The 20,264-nt window shown below is 47.9% G+C and overlaps 1 protein-coding gene across 1 annotated transcript in view; it reads left to right on the forward strand.

Annotated features, from left to right (window-relative positions):
* Positions 1-3,855: 3,855 nt before the first annotated feature.
* The window catches only part of LOC144694165 (G-protein coupled receptor 35-like), a 35,937-nt gene continuing 19,528 nt past the window's right edge, over positions 3,856-20,264 (forward strand). Inside the window, exon 1 of the mRNA XM_078564514.1 lies at positions 3,856-3,952. The gene's annotated coding sequence lies outside the window, so the exon portion shown is untranslated. The remainder of the gene's footprint in view (positions 3,953-20,264) is intronic.

The following is a 20,264-nucleotide window of genomic DNA, read 5'->3' on the forward strand; positions in this document are numbered from 1 at the left end:
CACCAACCCCTTTTCAAAACAGCAGCTCAATTGGACATTTTAGTCCACTGACATTTGCCACAACTTCAAACCTCTGAATATAAAAAAAAGCTGTTTTAATACAGCCCAAAATACTCATAAGAACCCAGGGCAGAGTCTTTAGGTCGACAGGCAGACATGATCGGTGGGCCCGGGGTCGGCCGGGGAACAGACCACCGCCTGCTATCGACCTCCGACTGTGATTTCACGCTGGCTGGCCAATTAACGAACAGCCAACATGAAGCGCGTGCTGAAGTGCTCGGCGCTGCTGGGGCGGGGGCAGGAGGAGGGTGGGCGCTGACATAAGCGCGGGCGCAGCCAAGTGCTGATTTAAAGCACCCTGAAGGCAGAGAGCTCCCTCAGGGAGCTGAAGACTTTAAAACAAATAAATAAAGCTTTTAAAATCAGGAAAAAAAAGTCCATGCATCAGAATCAGTCACCTGAACACATACATGATAAAAAATGCTGTCCATAGATTTTTTTTTTAATTTAATAACGGAAACCTCATCCTGCCCTTGGATGAGGTTTCATGAAAAATGCAAAGTCTGCCTGGCTGATTCGCCCATCTGCCAACCGTAAGGTTGGACGGACCACAAAACTCGGAGACAATTACAACTTTAATAGGCCTTAACAGGCCTCTTAATTGTCGGCAGGCATGCTTCCAACCTTTGCGTGTGCCCACTGACTGAAATATCGCGCGAGCACAAGATGACGTCAGGACGCTTGCCCGACATCATCCCACGCGATTTTGAGTCCAATCAGCTCGGGCGCGTGCCCACATGCCAACCTAAAAATTCTGCTCCTAAACCCATATTCCACATGATAGTCAATGAGCATTAAAAATTACTAACGGCGCAGTAGGCCCTCCCAACAGAAAATCCCCTGCCCCAACCCTCCCCCCCCACCCCAGCCCCCACGCTTACTGAAGCTGTTTGTAAATGGAGAATGGATTGAACTGCAATCATAATGAAACAGGGTTGCATAAACTTATTTTCCACTTTTACAGGAGTTGCTTTTCATCAAAGGTTTTGCATGTCAGAAATGTCGCAATCAAACCTTTTCCTGACATTGGTGGTGCGTTTACTGTTGGGGCAGTTTATGTCTTCTTGTTGAAAATATCAATGGTTTGCAGCATAATGAAGAAACTGGTCAACTTCAGAAAAAATATTTTTGTTACCAGTTCTTCTCCTATCCCATCTTGTGTGAAGAGTTGGCTCTTTGTTGGTACACAGTGTCCCAGGACTAAACCAAATAGCTATTATTCATGTCCAATCTTTGTCAGTGCATGTCAGCTACTAACAGATGCACCACAACTTAGTCTGAACTTACTCAACATAAGCACACCAAAGACTTTCCAGTTAGGGTTGCAAGCCTGGGAGCTCCAGCCAATTATCTTCTCCTAACTCAGTAGCACCGGGCCAATTGTAGACCTCGCCATCTCAAGTGCAGAATGAAGATCAATCTTTCTGATCATCCCCATGCTCAATTATTCACTAGGTCAACTCACAGGGGCAGAAACTGGATCTTGTTGTGCCTGCTTTCTAGGCAATAGACAGAGCTAAGTGACCCTACCACCGACAGATCAGACCAAAGCTTTGCAACTGCCACATCCTGTTGTGAAGGGTATTAAACTAATCAGCGGATTCTCCAAAAATATCCCCATTGTCAATCACGGGGGAGTCCAGCATATCAGTACAAGTGACAAGGCTGAAGCATTAGCAACCATCCTTAGTCAAAGTGCTGAGTGAATGATCCAACTTGGCCTCCCCCCGTTGTTCCCAGCATCACAGATATGAATCTTCAGCTAATTCAATTCACCCCAGATGATATCAAGAAATGCCTGATGGCACTGAATACATACAGCAACATCCTGGCAGTAGTACTGAAGATTTGTGCTCTAGAACTTGCTGTACCTCTCGCCAAGCTGTTTCAATACAGCTACAACACTGGCATCTACCCGACAATTTGGAAAATTGTACAGGTATGACCTGTCCTCAAAAAGCAGGACAAATCCAACCCGGCCAATTACCACTCCATCAGTCTACTCTTGATCATCAGAAAAGTGATAGGAGGTGGCAACCACGTTGCTACCAAGTGGCACTTACACAGCAATATCCTGCTCACTGATGTTCTATTTAGTTTCACCTGCACTACTTAACTACTGACCTCATTACAGCTTTAGTCCAAACATGGACAAAAGAGCTGAATTCAAGAGACAAAGTGAGAATGACTGCCCTTGACGTCAAGGCAGCATTTGACCGAGTGTGGCATCAAGGAACCCTAGCAAAATTGAAGTCAATGAAAACCAGGAGGAAAACTCTCTGCTGGTTGGAGTCATTCCTAGCACAAAGGAAGATGGTTGTGGCTGTTGGAGGCCAATCACCTCAGCCCCAGGACATTGCTGCAGGAGTTCCTCAGGATAGTGTCATGGCCCAACCACCTTCAGATGGTAACAAACAATGATCATCCCTCTATCATTAAGTCAGAAGTGGGGATAATCACTGATGTGGCACAACGTTAAGTCCCATTCATGACTCCTCAGATACTGAAGCAAGAGCTGGGCAACATTCAAGTTTGGGCTGCCACGTGGCAAGTAACATTCACGTCACACAAGTGCCAGGCAATTACCACCTTGAACAAAAGACTAACCCTGTCTCTTTGGCATTCAACAGCATTACCACCACTGAATCCACCACCATCAACATTCTGGGAGTTGCTATTGACCAGAAACTGAACTGGACAAGCCACATAAATACTTTGCCAGAAGTGCAGGTCAGAGGTTGAGAATTCCACCGTGAGTATCTCACCTCCTGTCTCCCATAAGCCTGTCCACCATCTACAAGGTGCAAGTCAGGAGTGTGATGGAATACTCCCCACTTGCCTGGATGAGTGCAGCTCCAGCAACATTCAAGAATGTTAAACACTATCTAGAATAAAGCAGCCCGGATGATTGGCACCCCATCCACCACCTTAAACATTCATTCCTTCCACCATTAATGCACAATGGCAGCAGTGTGTACCATCTATAGGATGCACAGCAGGAACTCACCAAGCTTCCTTCGACAGCATCTTCCAAACTCGCGATCTCTGCCAGTTAAAAGGACAAGAGCAGCATATGCATGGGAACACCACCATCCGCAATTTTCTGTCCAAGCCACACATCTTGAGTTGGAAATTTAATGCCATTCCTTCACTGTCGCTGGAATTCCCTTCCCAGCAGCACTGATGCTATGCCTACTCCAGATGGAGTACACTGGTTCAAGAAGACAGCTCATCACCACCTTTTCAAGGGCAATTAATAACGATGCCCATATCCTGTGAAATAAGATTAAAAATTTAGTCCCCCATGCCTAAATAACTTTGCAAATACTTTGGACATGGATTCAGGCATCGCTCTCAGCCTTCTTAAACAAACATTAGGCCCTTAAATATGCTACTAAGCAACCTAATGTTTGTTTTAAGACCCAAATAGGAAACTGCATTGCCCTGAAGGCAACAGATCAGTGGTCCTGCTGTGTTTGTGGTTACCAAGTCTGTTTATGGCTAATCAGCTGTTTTCAAAATGAAGGCTGTCACCAAAGCAGGACTTATTTTAAAAAGTATGGCTATGTATGTGAAACCAAGACAGACATGACTATTCTCCTCAGCCCCACATTCCAACCATGAACCACTACCTGCTCCTGATCCTGATTAACTTTCTCCAACTGGCTCACTAAGAGCAGGAAATTCTGTAAAACGCATGCTCAGTGTTTTATGACAGATAAGGACTAACGGATGTGATTGTCACTTGTTTAAAAGCCAACTCACTTTCTGAGGCATATGACTATATATTTGGAAATCGCTTCAGATGCACAAGTCTGATATCATTGGAAACTGAGAATCCTGAGCGTGCAGTTGCAGAGATAGTCCCTTTATGAGTTTCTTCAGTCAACTGGTAAGCATCTGTAACATTGCTCCTCATTCTCTTTTGCGTGATTTGTTCTGTTAAAGACAGCTGCTTGAATAGACATTCTAACATAATATTGAATTAACTTTTTTTTTATTCATTCACGGGGATGTTGGCTTCGCTGGCTGGCCAGCATTTACTGCCCATCCCTAGTTGCCCTTGAGAAGGTTGTGGTGAGCTGCAGATCATAATTTCCCAATTGTATAACCAAAGTATTATCCGACAATATTGCAGTGGCATGTTACAAACAGAATTCAAACAATTGGCAATGATTACTTCATTTGGGACCTTAGCACGTGTTCCAGTATCTGAGATAGTTCGATCCATTACAATTAAACAAAGCATCCTTTAAAGAGAATAAAATGTTCATTGATATATTGCAGGTGTTAAATCTACATAAAGCTTTTTAAAGCTCCACCTATTTTGTTTAACGTTTTCTCCCTTACTCCCTGATTCTCCTCATATCAGTGAGATACTGTGAGAAAAAGGTAATGGGTGGCTTGAGGGCAGACCTCTGCAAATAGCAGCCTTTGAAATGAGGCACACACATCTTAAATCTGAGTCCAGTACTATCATCTATTTTTCCAAAGCACTCTGAGTCTCTAGCTGTATTCAATGGAAATAACTTTGGATGAGATGTAAAATGGCTGCTGGTTCATATATCGCAGTCAAAATTTCCTCCAGTCTAACCTAGGTAATGGGTGTGATTAGTTGTTCAAAATAAAGTATCGTTTTCATATTATTTCTTATTACTGCCATTAAATTCTGCAATAAGAAAGTCTTGCATTTATGCAAGATTTTGGGTTCGGGAAATACCTAAGATAAACGGTCGAAAACTCATAATAATGCATTAGATAAATACTTGGAAGAGTGTACATGACAATTGAGAGTGGCTCACTGATCCCAAAGGACAAATGGTACAGAGCAACAGCTTAAATATAATGCATTAGCTAAATAAACAAGAAGAGTACAACCCATAGATATAAGCAAAAACCTGCGGATGCTGGAAATCCAAAACAAAAATAAAAATACCTGGAAAAACTCAGCAGATCTGGCAGCATCTGCAGAGAGGAACACAGTTAACGTTTCAAGTCCGTATGACTCTTCAACAGAGTCATACAGACTTGAAACGTTAACTATGTTCCTTTTCTATTTTTCCTTAGTTGTGTTGAAGAGTCATACGGACTTGAAATGTTAACTGTGTTCCTTTCCGCAGATGCTGCCAGACCTGTTGAGTTTTTCCAGAGTACAACCCATGACAGCCCAGACTGTTGCTTCTCAAATTTCAAAACAGTAACACTTTGACTAGTTGTGAATTCCATTTCTGACACCAGTCTGTAAAATGGCTTCACTTAATTAATAACTACGATATGCCTTTCACCAGAAACTAAGACTTGCTTCTCAAATTTCAACCCAATGAGACTCAAACACTGTCACTTCAGGATGTCCAATGCACTTCACAGCTAATGAAGTACTCATGAAATTTAGTCACTGTTGTAATGTTGTTACTGATGACAATCAATAACAAAGAGTTTAGATATGTTCTGTAAGAAAATCAAAAGCTACATTTGTAAAGGACCCCTTTATGACATTGTTATATGTATTTCACAGCAAAATATTCCATGAATTTTGCAATCTAGGGAGGCTTTCGTAACATGGGCTTGAATTTTTCAGGCCGCAGGCGGGCTCGACGGGAGTGGGCGGGGGCAGTCACAGACCCGATCACCGCCCGCGATCTGCCCCATGCCGCCATTTTACACAGGCGAGCCAATTAAGGCCCACCCAGCGTAAGACGCAAGCGGTAGCACTCAGCGCTACCGGTGCAGGGCTGGGGGAGGAGGGAGAGTCGAGGCCAGCGCTCTTTCACACATCCACGCGAAAGAGGGCTTCAAACTGCCTGAGGCTCGGAGCTGCCTCAGGGAGGTTGAAGGGCTTTGCAAATTATTAGATAAAAGGTTTAAAAATGTATTTCAACATGTCCCCTCATGCGACTGTGTTACACGAGATGGGACATGTTTTTATATTTTTGAAAAATTTTTTATTTAATAAAAGCTTTCGGAAACCTCATCCCACTCGTGGATAAGGTTTCCTAAAAAATGCAAAGGCCGCTTGGGCTCTTCGCCTGCCCGCCAACCTTAAGGTTGGAGGGACAGCACTAACAATTACAATAATTACTTTGTTAATGGCCTTCATAGGCCACTTACATTTCAAAGGGCGCGCAGCCGACTCCAGCGCACACCCGCCGAACAAAATATCGCGGGACTGCGCGATGATGTCGGGACGCGCGCCCGATGTCATCATGCGTCATTTTACACGTCGGCGTGTCGTGTCCAGCCCCCCCCACTCCCCCCCACCATGCCAACAGAAAAATCCTGCCCATAATATTTACATTTTCTTCATGTTTGCACATCAGATGCTAACTTTGGGGAAGATTTTCTTTGCACACCATGTGGTAGCTGGTGATGAATCATCAGATAAAAAAATGTGGGGGATTCTTCTCTTACAAATTGATTCCTGGCCCATGGTATTGACTCTAAGGATTTTTTTAGGATGCTCATTATACTTTGCCTCAATGCTGTTTCAAGGACAAAGATATATCGAGAGCTCCATTTAATGACTTTTATCAAAAAACACAAATACAGATGATTTTCTATGTCCATGAGGTCAGCATTACTACTCACAGGCATTCGACTCCTCAAAGCTTCTCTCAATCACTCACAGGTCAAACTATATAGAGTTCTTAAAGTACAACAGAGCATTCTGCATTTATATTTTTAATGGCTGTGTTCAATACCTTCTGTTGATATTTCAGATTGTTCAGTTGTAAAGTCAGCTGCTATATTTCAGCCCACCTATCAATTCAGATAATGTATTACACACTGAATATTAACTGCATCAGCATGGGGTTTGATCCCCGTTCTGGCTGATATAGACTCAGAGCCTGCATCCTCACGCTACCCATAGTAAAAAATCATGGCACTTTGCCGTGGTTTGGTGAATAATTGCTAAGAGCCTGCCATCGGGCAGAGAGCTCAAGAAGAAAATGACACACTGAATGCTACCATACACGAGTGCTCATTACAATTCACTGCAACTCATAATCCCTTATCTCTTTCAATCTTTATTGCAAAAAAGACTTATTCGATATCTACCCTAGAGTCCATTCAGCGACTGACATTCCTTTCTCACACGTGCCCCTGCTGTGCTGAAAAGCCTGCCTGTTTCATTTGTGCATCTGTCTAAAGTTTATTTTAGCATAATGATCCTACAGTATTCTAATTCAACAACTTGTACAATTCTATATAAAATCAATTATCTTAGCCTATGAAATAATCTAAATGTGTTTACACTTATTGACAAGTGAAGCAACACTAGATGAAAAGAAAATGTCAGCTTTAACTGGAGTTGATTGTTTCTTTTGAGCCATTAGCTTAAGCTATCTGATTAGAAAGAATTGACTTTGCACTCTTTGAGAGGACAATGATTTTTCCCTGTGCATGAACTAATGTCCTTCAGTGCCACTCGCACCAGAAGTAGGCATGGTGCCACAGACACCAGTCTGTACTTCTAGGCCATTTGGAACACACAAAAAACTGGCACTATACATCCAAATTTTGCACCGATTGTCTAGAAATACATGACAATGCATGGCACGGCCTGCCTACAGCTATTTAACACAGAGTCAACAGGAAGGGATAATTAATGACTAAGGCAGAAGCTTCCCAAATGTTTTCCCAGTGTGACCCCATTTTAATGCTTCAGACGTCGTGTGACCCCGAGGGTGGTGGCTGGGGAGGGGTTTAGCTTCTTAGCATGGTGGTGGCGTGGGTGGGGAAAGGGGAGTTCAATTGTGTTAACTGCAGGGATTTTTGGAAAAAAGAACAAAACACCTACCTTTTCAAAGGCTTTTTTTGTAGCAGCGATCAGGCCTCAACAATCTGTCTGTTATGCTACACCCATCGTTAGAAAAAAAAAAGCACGTGGATTTCAAGGGGTCTAGCAGCTGTTAGTATTCAGTTCGAGCTCCAAAGTAGCTATTGCTGCCTTGGAGCTTGTGACCCCAAAATCTCGTCTCGCGACCCCAAATATATAGACCTCACTGAGGGTCATGACCCACAGTTTGGGAAGCCCTGAATTAAGAGATAAGAACTGAAATGTACACATGCAGCCAAGGCTTCCAAAATACTATGAAGGCAGATTGTTCCCCTTTGAAAATTTAAGGCTCTTAGTGACAGATGTTGATGTTAGTCACTTTTCAGTACAGTAGAAAAGCCAGGTTGCATTAATTGCTGGTCATTTAATGTACTAATGTAGAATGACAGGTAGAGTTTCCGCTTTGGTACAATTGCCGATTTCAGCGTAATTTATGTCCAAAATTGCACTCTTTGAGAAGTGATTTTTCATTCCTTATCAGCCCAATTGTCAATGATTTTTCGTGGCCCGTCCAATATTAAGGTTGGCAGATGGGCCAATTGTCCAGACAGGTTTTACATTCTTGGTTTTACATTTTTGCTCAAACCTCATCCAACGGCAGGATGAAACCATAGTTCAGTTTCAAAATAGAAAGAAATTTCTGGGGACTGTTTATCTTAATGAGGTACGCTGTCAGGCACTTGACTCTGCTGCATGGCCACTTTTTTTTCAGCATGTTTCTGCTTTATTTTATTTCTTGGCAGCCTGCAGCACTTGAAGCAGCTGTCTGCCTTCAGGGAGCCCAGTAGAAGTGCTCACCAGCACCCGGTGACATCAGCACCCACACTCTTCCCGCCTCCAAAGGCAGTGCTGACCCTTTCTCCAGGCCGTTAATTGGCCAGCCAGCATAAGATCACGTTCATCGCGCAATCCCGGCCGGAAGCAGGTTTTACGTGGATTTGGTGGGTCCCTCATTAGGAATTGGCATCAGGCAGGGGGGTGGCCACTGAAAACCATGTCTTGCCCTTGCCTCTGACCCAGTGCCCTCCTACACCCACCCCCAACCCCCATCCTGCCCTCACACACCATTGGCCTGGAGTCCCGAGATGATCCTGGGCCTCTGTTGGGTGCATTGCCATCAGCAGCCACTGATCCCATTGACTCTGCAGCAATGAGGAATTGCCATCCTCTGATTGGCCAGCAGCTCTCAGGGGGCCTCAATCACTGGAAAGGCGCTTAATTCCATCGGGAATTCCCCACAGAACTGAGGGGGTTTCTCTGACCGGTGCACAAGACTCCCATCAGCCTGTCAGTATCCCAGCCAGTATCAATCCATTACCCCTGAGTAACCTGATTTAAAATTATTGAAATTCACTTTGAAAAATATGTAAAACTATTTTCTGGTTATATCAGAGTACAGTAGTCAGTTAATCAGTAAATTTATGCAAAAATCGTATTTAAAACCTTTTAAAACAAATAAAACGCAGAAGGATTTGGCCCGTTGTGTCTATACTGGCTCTTTGCAAGAGAAATTGACCTTTTGTTACTTCCCCACCCTTTCCTCGTGGTTCTGCATGTCTTTCTTCTTCATATAATAATCCAAATCTCTTTTGAAAGCGATGATTGAATCTGCCTCCACCATATTCTCAGGAAGTACATTCCTCGTCCTAACCACTCATTGCATAATAAAGTTTTTCCTCATGTTGCCATTGCTTCCTTTGCCAATCACCTTAAATCAGTGTCCTCTGGTTCTCGACCCTTCCACCAATGGGAACAGTTTCTCCCAATCTTCTGTGTACGGACCCCTCATGAGTTTGAATACACCTATCAAATCTCCAGTCAACCTTCTCTTCTCCAAGAAGAATAGCTCCAAGCTTCTCCAATCTGTCTACCTATGGTTGTTGGAGGCCAGTCATCTCAGTCCCAGGATATCGCTGCAGGAGTTCCTTAGGATAGTGTCCCATACACAACCATCTTCAGCTGCTTCATCAATGACCTTCCCTCCATTATAAGGTCAGAAATGGTGATGTTTGCTGATGTTCACTGATGACAGTGTTCGGTACCATTCGCGATTCCTCAGATACTGAAGCATGTGTCCTTGCTCCTTGAACCTCCTTGAACTGCAAACAAGTGCATTTAGCAAAACTCCCAATGGTAATTTGTTCATCCTGCAAGGGGTTTGGGGGAAGAGTGTTCATCATTTTTTTGGGTGGGGCCTGCTTCCAGCGTAATGTTTTTAAAACTTGCTCAAAGATCACGGAAATTGGAGTTGTGTCGCAAGCAAATTGCGTTTAAAATTTTGCAATCTTTTGCATCAGCAACACCAATTTCTGTTGAATTGCAGCAGAAAACCAAAGCAATCATTCAGAAACCCTGGGCACATTTATATAAGAGCAATACTGTTAATAGTCAATATTTTAAAGCTCATTGTAAAAATTGCTCAGGTCTGAAATAGACAAGTTGCAAAAAAATGTTTTGTATTGGGGGAGAGTGGATTTTAGTAAAATAAGGCAGGATCTGGCCAAGGTAGACTGGGAACAGCTACTTGTGGGGAAATCTACAGAGGAGCAGTGGGGAGCGTTCAAAAAGGAAATGGGGAGGTACAGGCTCAACATGTTCCCTCTAGGGTGATAGGAAGGTCTAACAAGCCCAGAGAACCATGGATGACCAGAGATATTCAGGGTACGATGAGAAGGAAAAGAGAGGCTTTTAGCAGGTACAAGGGAAGCAAATCAACGGGGACATTGGTGGAGTACAGAAAGCGCAGGGTGGAGCTTAAGAAAGCAATTAGGAGAGCAAAGAGGAGATATGAGAAAGCTCTGGCTGGTAAAAGTAGGGAAAATCCCAAGATATTCTATAAGTATATCAATGGAAGAGGATAACCAGGGAAAGAGTATGGCCCATTAGAGACCAAGGGGGCAATCTATGGGTGGAACCAGAGGACATCGGTAGAGTGTTGAACGAATACTTCACATCCATCTTCACCCGAGAGAATGAGGATGAAGGCATCGAACTCGGGGAGAGAGACTGCGAGGTTCTTGAGCAAATTGATATAGGGAGTGACAAGGTATTGGAGGTGTTGGCAGGCTTAAAAGTGGACAAATCTCCAGGTCTGGATGATTTGTGACCCAGACTGCTGAGGGAGGCAAGGGAGGAGATCGCAGGGGCTCTGACCCAAATTTTAAATTCCTCTCTGGCCACGGGGAAGGTGTCAGAGGAATGGAGAACAGCTAATGTGATTCCGCTATTTAAGAAGGGTTGTAGAGATAAGCCAGGGAACTACAGACCAGTGAGTCTCACATCAGTGGTAGGGAAACTATTGGAGAAAATTCTGAAGGAGAGAATCTATCTGCACTTGGAGAGGCAAGGTTTGATCAGGGATAGTCAGCATGGCTTTGTTAGAGGGAGGTCATGCCTAACAAATTTGATTGAATTTTTTGAGGAGGTGACCAGGTGTGTAGATGAGGGTAGTACAGTTGATATAGTTTATATGGACTTCAGCAAAGACTTTGACAAGGTCCCACATTGGAGACTTATAAAGAAGGCAAATGCACATGGGGTACACGGTAATTTGATAAGGTGGATTCAAAATTGGCTTAGTTGTAGGAGACAGAGGGTGATGACAGAAGGATGCTTTAGTGACTGGAAGCCAGTGTCTAGTGGCATACCACAGGGATCTGTGCTGGGTCCCCTATTATTCATCATTTATAGAAACGACATCGATGACTATGTAGGGGGTAGGATTAGTAAGTTTGCGGATGACACAAAGATTGGCTGGGTGGTTAACACTGAGGTTGAGTGTCTTGGGCTACAGGAAGATATAGACGGGTGGTTAAATGGGCAGCTAAGTGGCAGATGGAATTTAACCCTGAAAAGTGTGAGGTGATACACTTTGGAAGGAGTAATTTGACACGGAAGTATTCAATGAACGGCATGACACTAGGAAGTCCTGAGGAACAAAGGGAGCTTGGCTTGTGTGTCCATCGATCTCTGAAGGCAGAGGGGCATGTTAGTGGGGTGGTGAAAAAGGCATATGGGACACTTGCCTTTATCAATCGAGGCATAGATTACAAAAGTAGGGAGATCATGTTGGGTAGAATCTTGGTGAGGCCACAGCTGGAGTACAGTGTGCAGTTCTGGTCGCCACATTATAGGAAGGATGTGATTGCACTGGAGCGGGTGCAGAGGAGATTCACCAGGATGCTGCCTGGGATGAAACATTTAAGTTATGAAGAGAGGTTGGATAAACTTGGGTTGTTTTTGTTGGAGCAGAGAAGACTGAGGGGTGACTTGATCGAGATGTACAAGATTATGAGGGGCATGGACAGGGTGGATAGGGAGTAGCTGTTCTCCTTAGTTGAAGGGTCAGTCACAAGGGGACATAAGTTCAAGGTGAGGGGCAGGAAGTTTAGGGGGATGTGAGGAAAAACATTTTCACCCAGAGGGTGGTGATGGTCTGGAATGCGCTGCCTGGGAGGATGGTGGAGGCGGGTTGCCTCACATCCTTTAAAAAGTACCTGGATGAGCACTGGGCACGTCATAACATTCAAGGCTATGGGCCAAGTGCTGGTAAACGGGATTAGGTAGGTAGGTCAGGTGTTTCTGACGTGTCGGTGCAGACTCGATGGGTCGAAGGGCCTCTTCTGCACTGTGTGATTCTGTGAATCATACAGATGTTGGGCAGAATCATCCCAGACATCGACAAAGTCCAATATTTGGCAAGGAAAGTAGTGTGTGACCCTCCAACAGCAATGGCGTCTTTTTCCACCGTATTGTGCGGCACTTTGTTTTAAAAATGCAGATTCACAGGTTTCATGTTGGATCACTGGCAGGGCAGCCTCTGATTCACCCGCCCCACCGTCACCTCAGGCCTTCAGTAATCTGGGCGCCATATTTAAAAGGGGCCCCTGCACAGAGCTAACACTCTCTAAGTGATTGGAAGCTGCTGGAAAGTCATGGCTGCCAAAGGGAGGAAACATGTTGCCCCCAAATTTAGCGACACTTCCCTCGGTCGCCTGCTGGACACAGTGGGGGCCCCTCACGAATTCCTCTACCCCAGTCTGTGCAAAGACCAGCAAAAAAGGTGACAAATCCAGCATGGGAGATGATGGCAGTGGTGCCGAATGCCAACGCCCTGCAAAAGAGGATAGCCACCCAGTGCCGAAAAAGGATGAATGATCTCTTCCATTCTACCAGGGTAAGTCACTCTTTTCATCACTCTCAACTCACATACTCACAAGCTCATCTCAAATATAGGGATCTCACTCACTGCCAGTTCAAGGGACATCACCATTCACTCTCTCACACTTACTTTCATCAGCCTTGCAGATTGTGTCCTTGTCCTGTCCATGGCACCACTCACCACACACACATGCCAGGCATTCTTCTCATCTGGCTTGACAGGGATCCTGTTTAAACCCTCTCCATCTGTATTCATGCTGGTACACAACAAAAGGGAGAGGTCGCAGACTGGTGGAGGAATGCCTGATATCAAGGTCCTCATAGACTTTGAAAACAGAGCCATTCTCTGGCCAGTGAAGATCTGGGCCATTCCAGTGCTGATGGTGAGGTCGGTAGCACTAAACCAAGTGAGGATCCAGCAATGCAACATCCATCAGACAACCATGCTGTGAGTCAGTTCCCCTGTTTCGCAGTCCCCTGCCATGCACTAATTATCGCTCCTTCAGGCACATCTGGGAAGCAGCTGAGGGAGTCCACGACCCAGGTCCTCGACTCAAGCCCCAAAGACACTTCAGAAGAGAAATCTGACCCTAACTGAAGACATGTCACAGTGCTCACCCACATCCTCAGCCAGCGCAGAGACACACAACTCAGTGGGACCTAGCTCTAGAGTAGCCTCAGGGTCACAATCTAGTGAGCACATCACACTGTCTGATCCACAGCAGGCAGCGGCAGGGACTTCCCAGATTTCCGGCACTTGAAGGACAGATGGAGGCCAGAAATGTGCTGAGAACGAGTCAGATGAGAAGCCTCTGGACTCGATCATGCCTCAGTTGCTGCAGCTACAAAGGCAAGCTCGGGAACATCAGGATGAGATGTCCGCTGCACTCCTCAGATTGCAAGCACGATGGAGGAGTCCGTCCGTCTTCAGTCTTATATGATACCATCGGCATATCAACGCACCGAGGTCAACATTGGTAGGATGGCGGCTGCTATGGAGGCCCTGCACTATTGGCCCTGCACTACTTCAGGAGCTGCACTCCATCGCTGAGGCACTTGCTGACATCCGTCAGTGTCAACGCGAGAGGGGGGCGCGGCACCTCAAGCTCACTCCAGCTGCCCCTTCCTCTCAAGGAGTCAGTCAGGGGTCCTCAGGCAGCCATTGGGAGGAGAAGCAGCCAGTGCATACCACAAGGTCATCCACCCAGGTGACTCCAGGAATGTCTGGTCCATCTGAATCCCCTCTTCCTGTGACCCTAGCAGCTCCAGCTGCACAGGCGGAGGAGGCTGCCACTGCTACACAGTAGGATGCCAAAAGCAGGCCTCTAGGTCTTGGCCGTGCAGGGGACGCCTGTCAAGGTCATTACAGACAGGGTGTAGCAGTCAGCTGGCTGCCTCCACCTCCAGTGTGTATGTTGGGGGAGCACCAAGACGTAGCGGCAGGGTTAGAAAGGTCAAGAAAATTAGTCGCACAACGTGGGCACGGGTGTTAATCACTTGTTGACTTGTTAATCAACTTAATGACTTAACTTGACTATTGTAAATACACTCCCAACGATATCTATTGCTAGCAATTGTCTATTGCTCCTTGTTATGCTGAGCAGTGTTCATGTTAATCAGATGTGAAACCTTGTTTCCTGTACAAAACAAAGGTTACTGTCACAGTCCAGGGCCTCTCCCCTTTTGAGCACGGTGATTGTCCAGCCTTAAAGTCACTCTCCAAATCAGTGATGCCCGCACCTCCATGTGGCTTATGTTTGCTGCAAGAATCTCGTACCCGAGCGTCACTAGGTTCCATGTTTTTCTCTGTGTGCTCTCAGCACCTTTGGGGGGAGGGAGGGGCAGGGGTGAGGGGGGGGGGGCGGGGGGGGTTGAGGGTGGTGGGGGGTGGGGGGTGGGGGGGGTGAGGGTTGCCCCCACCCCCATCTTGACACCATTCCTGACAGGTGAAGCTGTGGTGCTGAAGGGAACAGGTGATGAAGCCTGCCAAAGGATCAAGTTGTCTTAAAGTCCATGTGGCTGCTGTTTCTCAGCAGCGTCTCGATGATATGAGTCCCTTTACAGAGCGTATGTGCGCTGCCCTCAGCCAGACAGGTGTCAAACATTCCCAGATGCAATGTGAAGATCTCAGGAGTGTCCTCGCTGCTTCTCATCATCATCCTCCTGGAATCTTGTGGCACTGAGGGCCTCACTGGCCTGCTTCGTCTGGCCAGTGCAATGGCCTCATCGCCTGCACCCTCGCCTTCCAGGACCTCATCACCCTCATCCCCTTCAACTTCCTCCTCATTGGAGGAGACGTGTATCTCTTCCATCTCCTTATCATCCAGGATGCCCCCACTTTGCATTGCCAGTTGTGTAGCGTGCAGCAAGCCACTATAATGCGTGACATCCCCTGGGAGTTTGCTGCAGTGCTCCATCAGATCTGTCCAGGCACTGGAATCTCATCTTCAGGATGCCTGTGGTGTGCTCAACCAAACTCCAGGTTGCGGCATGAGCCTCGTAGTAGCTTCTCTCGTCAGGAGCCTGAGGCCACCACACGGTCGTCATCAGCCACGTCCTTTGTGCGTAGCCTTTGTCCCCAAGGAGCCAACCCTGCAGCCTGTGTTGACCCTGGAAGATGTCAGGGACCTGTGATCTGCTGAGGATGTACGAGTCATGGATGCTTCTGGGATACCTTGCACACGCCTGCCTGATCTGTGTGTTGTGGTCACTGAAGCACAATGGTTCTGCAGCACCATAGCACTCATTCGAGTTTGAAGTCTGTGTGCGAGGGGTTAACAGTAGAGGTGCAATCATTGGTACAGTGAGGAATTAGTGCTGATATAGTGGGCAGAATTGCTTGACTAGGCTAACTCAAAGCATGTCAACTGATCTTAAACTAAATGCCCTCAGCTGTGGTGGAGTGCTTATCTTTGACATGTTTTGCCATGTCGTACCTTCGTACCTTATGGCCAGGATTTTACGTTCAGCGTGCAGGCGTGCGCCCGACACACCCGAGTGTAACATGACGTTAGGCGTGCTTCCCGACATCATCACGCACCCTCACGATATTTCGCTAGGCGCGCACGCGATGAAGACGGAGGCATGCCCATCATTAATTAACGAGCCAGTTAAGGCCCTTGAGACACCAATTGTCTCAGAGTTTATGTAGCCCGTGCAATTTTCATTGCGTCGCATGGGCGCAATGGGCAGGCAGGTAGGCCACATTTTCAAAAACCTCATCCATGGGCAGGATAAGAGGGGTGAGTGGGCTCGCTTATGCGAGTTGTTTGTACTTTAGATTATAACTTGCTGCTGCTTGCTTGTGTGAATAGGACATCTTCATTTTGCTTCAGAGCTGCTTTGACAGGAGTAAGAGGCTTCAGTTCAGGACTCCGGAGGAATCATACCACTTGGGGCCTTCCAGGTATCAGACAGCCTCCCCTTACCGTGGTCTGTGGTCTCTGCTGGAGGCACCTCCTCTGAGGAGGAAGAGAGGGCCAGAAGGGGGAGGAGGCCAGGTGTCCCTTTTCAGCCTCCAGGGGAGGGACAAATGGGAGGACAGGCGCAGGCACAAGGGGCGCAGGGCCAACAGGAAGTCAAACGCGGAAGGGGCCGGAGAAGATGCCACTATCCTGCTGCCACGGTTTACAGGTGGTGATGCAGCTACCTCAATATGCCTGAGGTGCAGTGCCGAAGGAGGCTCCGTCTCTCAAAGGAGACCGTGACCTCCATCTGTCAGATGATTGGCCCTGAGATCAGCTCCGACTGTGTGGGTGGACACCCCATGCCAGTGGCACTGAAGTTCACAGCTGCCCTCTACTTCTATGCCTCCAGCTCTTTCCAGGGGTCAGTGGGTGGTCTTTGTGGAGTCTCCTAATCAGATGTCCACAGTCGTGTCAAGCTGGTGGCAGACACTCTGTTCAGGTGTGCATTGAATTTCATTCATTACCGTATGGACAAGGCCAGCCAGGCAGAGCGAGCCAGAGGCTTTGCGGCCATTGCTGGCTTCCTCCACGTCCAGGGTGCAATAGACTGCACACATGTGGCCATCAAGGCGCCAGCAGGTGAGCCCAGTGCCTTTGTCAACAGGAAGGGCTTCCACTCTATGAACGTGCAGATAGTGTGTGATCACAGGATGCTGATTCTACAAGTCTGTGCAAGGTACCCAGGCAGCTCCCACGATGCCTACATCCTCAGACACTCCCAGATGCCGGGGCTCTTCAGTGCTCCAGCCCGGCTGGATGGTTGGCTGCTGGGTGACAAGGGCTATCCCCTCAAAAGGTGGCTCATGATGCCACTCCACCATCCAAGAACAGAGACCGGGCAGCAGTACAATAGGAGCCACGCCTCCACAAGTGCTGTGGTAGAGAGAGCCATAGATCTTCTCAAGATGCGCTTCCGATGCCTGGACTGTTCAGGGGGCGCACTCCAATACCCCCAGATTGTGTGTCACTGATAGTGGTTGCATGCTGTGCTCTCCACAATCTGGCGCTGGAAAGGGGGGACGCAGTGGAGGAAGAATATGTTGACGCAGATGCTCTGGATGAGTCCAGTAGTGAGTCTGAGGATGAGCACGGTCAGGAGAACGCTGAGGGGATAGACACTGACCTGGGCAACCTCCAGGGAGGCAGGGACACCCGGGAGGCTTTGATCCAATGATCCTACAGCTAGCCTAGCAAATAAGAACCACCAACACATGTCAGGGCTGCAGGCTCCATACTTGATACCTGACAGGAACATTTGCTTGGTGAACAACATGCACTATGTGCCACTTTAATAAAGTTCAATGACAAACAAGTTACTCATAACATCATGGCTTACCCTTCACCTGCAGAACTAATGAAGCACCCAGAGGCTTGTTGAACACAAACACATTTAATGATGTGTTGTCTGGCATACATAATACAAATGAAATTGAGAGGTGTTATCCATTGCGCCAATGAACATTTAATATAAAAGTGGGGGAAAAACTATCACCAGTGATAATCCTGTGTTGTGCTTAAGGTACTTTAAGTTTGCGTTTGCGGGTGCTATGTCTAGGTGCTCCCCCCTCGCTGGCACTGGCATTGGAGACACCCTGCTCACTCTGCTGTCCTGTTGGCCTTGATGACCTTGGCGGGCATCCTTTGGCCCGTGGAGCCTGTGATGGCCCCACCTGGGAGGGAGCGGCCAGTGCCACAGCTGCCATCTCCCCAGTTGCCAAAGCCCCATCAGATGTCATGGTCACTGGCAGAGGGGCGGAGGAGCTGCTGCGCTCATCCAGAGCGCCCTGAGAGGAGCTCGCAGAGATGACAGGCAGCTGCTGCGCAGACAAGAGGTCGCTTTGGCCTCCCTGCTCACCATTGATGGACAGACACCTAGCTGGGATACTGGGTGCCCAATCCATCTGCCACACTGACAGTGACCACCCAAGGTCAATGCCGTTGTGAGGTCTTGCAGGTCCGAGCGCATCCCCAGGAACCCCTGATTCAGCTCCTGGAGGAGCCTCTCCATGAGAGTTGCCACTCTCTCCATGGAGGAGGCATTGCACTCGGCCATGAGGGTTAACGCATTGCTCATGCTCCACAGGGACTCCTCCACAATGGAGACCATGGCACGCATTCCCTCATGTATCTCTGCCAGATCCTCCCGCACACACTGCTGGACTCCAGCACCTGCTGCCTCAGGGACGACTCCAGAGGCCAATCATCAGCCATCGACTGAGCATGTTCCTGGTCCCCAGGAGTCCTCCGACTGCCGGCGCCCTGGGCATTCTCTGTCTCCACCTGCACCGCAAGCGAGTGTGAAGTGCCCTCACCGCTGTGCACCGAGATACTAGCCGATGATCTTCTCCCCACCAAGGTGCTGGTATCTGCACTGGTCCCTGCCTGGCTGAGAGGGTGTGACACTGGTGAGTTTCTATGGTCGTTGTCCTCTGGGGTGAGCGGCGGGTCTTCAGGCTCCTCACCCCGATGGGCTTCTGGTGAACCTGAAAGGAAGAACAAGGACATGTCATTAGTTGAAGTTGTTACACTGTTACTGTGCATGCCTGGCACCTGGATCAGGGTGCCCTCGTCTTTTCATTATCAATGGGGATTCCATGTTGGAGGCTCACATCAATATAGAGACAACAGTGGAATGGTTGCTATTACAGACATTCTGACCTCAGTGCACTGCAGTCTTACCTCCCAGTGGCCAGTTGTCCGAGGCATGGCGCCTCTCTAGCTCCAGGGCCTCCTGCTCATATCAAGTGAGGATGAGTAGGTGGGGCGCTCCACCGCCAGTCTGCAACCTCTTGGCATTGTTATGGGATGTCTTCTCTTGAAAGGAGAGAGGAGCATTGATTAGTCCACCCTGTATCTGCATTGCCATTGCAGCCTGGCCAACCCCACCTGTGGAATACCTCGCAGGGCTCAGCCGATTCATGACACCGGAATCACAAGGCACTCAGTCCAAGCAGCCAGGGCTCACTCCCTTGCCCAGATGCTGCCTTATTGACGTTTGCCACTCACACTCTAAGAACTCTGAGGTCCAAGGGCGGGTGGGGGGAGGGGCGTGGGTGCAGGGTGGGCAGCTCCTAACTGCTGTGCTAAGTGACCCATGCCAACACGGTACCCAGCCTCCTTTGCAGAAGACAATTGAAGCGCTTGCGGCACAGTACCCATGTGCGCCTCACCACATCGTGGGAGCTGACCTTGGATGCCGCCTCCTCCCAGGCATTTTTGGTGAGTGGCAGGGGGGTGGTCTCCTCCTCTCGTCCCTGGGGACAAGTATACCTCTCCATGCTGCCACGTCCTCCAGGAGGGCAGCGAGACACTCATTGGAAAAACATGGGGCTGACTGTCCCACCAACCTGCCCTCCCGCCTGCCGTGTTCACCCACTACGATCTCCATCACGAGGTGCAAGTGCTTCACTGGCAGCCTTGGCATGGCTGCTGCGGCCACTTTTCAATTGGCCGCCGGGTCGCCATTGGACCTGGCTGACGTTGAGCACCGGCCCCCGCCCACCCATTCTCGCTCATTCCACAGCCGCGTCTTACGCTGGGCAGGCCTTAATTGGCCCACCCGCGTCAATTTGTGGTGCGGAGCCGATCCCGGGCAGCAATCGGCTTCCCGACCGCACCCACCCAGTCCCGCCGAGCCCGACCGATGTGGAAAACTTCTGGCCTGTGTCATTTTCAGCCTTTATTGTGTGCAGTCTTTTCACAAGATTTAGTTTCCCACAGAAACTCCAACTTAAAATTGC

Source organism: Cetorhinus maximus, chromosome 19, assembly GCF_964194155.1.
Source record: "Cetorhinus maximus chromosome 19, sCetMax3.hap1.1, whole genome shotgun sequence".
In the NCBI taxonomy this organism is placed as follows: domain Eukaryota; kingdom Metazoa; phylum Chordata; class Chondrichthyes; order Lamniformes; family Cetorhinidae; genus Cetorhinus; species Cetorhinus maximus.